The sequence below is a fragment of the Egretta garzetta genome, unplaced genomic scaffold, assembly GCF_000687185.1.
Source record: "Egretta garzetta isolate BGI_Z169 unplaced genomic scaffold, ASM68718v1 scaffold287, whole genome shotgun sequence".
NCBI classification, from domain to species: Eukaryota; Metazoa; Chordata; class Aves; order Pelecaniformes; family Ardeidae; genus Egretta; species Egretta garzetta.
In genome coordinates, this window is record NW_009260435.1 from 1,291,338 (window position 1) to 1,292,334 (window position 997).

The window sequence follows — 997 nt, forward strand, 5'->3', positions numbered from 1 at the left end:
GGGCTGGGCCTGCCTCGGAGCCTGGCCCTCGCCGTGTTACCAGCGCTCAGGTGAAGCCCACCTGCGGGCATCGCGTCTGCACACTCCCCTGTAGGTGGTACTGCTTCACCCTCCTCCCCCTTGGGTTCTTCCTCACGGTGCCCCTGCTCCTCTGTCCCTTGCCCAGCACTTTTATGGGTCTGCACGTGGGATTTCCACTCTCAGGTGCCCCAGGTCGTCACTGCTGTCCCCCAGCTCCTCTGCCCTGTATAAACAGCTCCTGTCCAGCAAACCAGTCACTGACCTGAAGCTAATCGCTGGCCCTAGTGTACATTCTGTCTCCCTCTGTAGCACAGCTTCTGGTCTGAGCCTCTTTTCGTGCCTTCTCCAGGGTGAGCGAGTTCATCACGTCTCCGCTGACGCTCCTCCCGGGGCAGCCTGTGCTGGGAGCTGTGGGAGAGCTGTTGTCTCTTCCATCCCATCACAGAGGTGTCATAGCAAGTCAAAAGGGAGGTTTCCCTTTTTAATGAAAAGGAGTTTTTCTGGGCTTCTTTAGAAATCCTAGAAACATTAGCTCAAAGACTTATGACAGAATTTGCAAGAGTTTGACAACTGTGCGCCACAGTGCGTTGGCTGAGGCAGATGATAATTTTCTTACTCAGTTCTGTGTTGTGAGTGATTGTCATCTCTTTCGACTCTGACAAAACAAACAGTAAAGGAGATGGCATCACAGAAGGCTTTTTGTTGATTTTTCATATTAAGATGCAAGAATCGGTATTTGGTCCACAGCTCATCGACAGCACATATTTATTGACTGGCTCTGAGTGGTCATTTGGCTGCCTATCAGGTTCCCTTTCTTACTAGTCATTATGAAAAAGGACTGCCTTAGTTTTTAATTCCTTTTTTTCTGTTTCTGTGAAGTAGTTCCTAGGGGCAAGTGAACGCTGAGAGTGCAGAGGTGGAGAGGTTTGTAGGGCAAACATATGATGGGGACTGGAATTGCTAGGGAAGGAAAGAG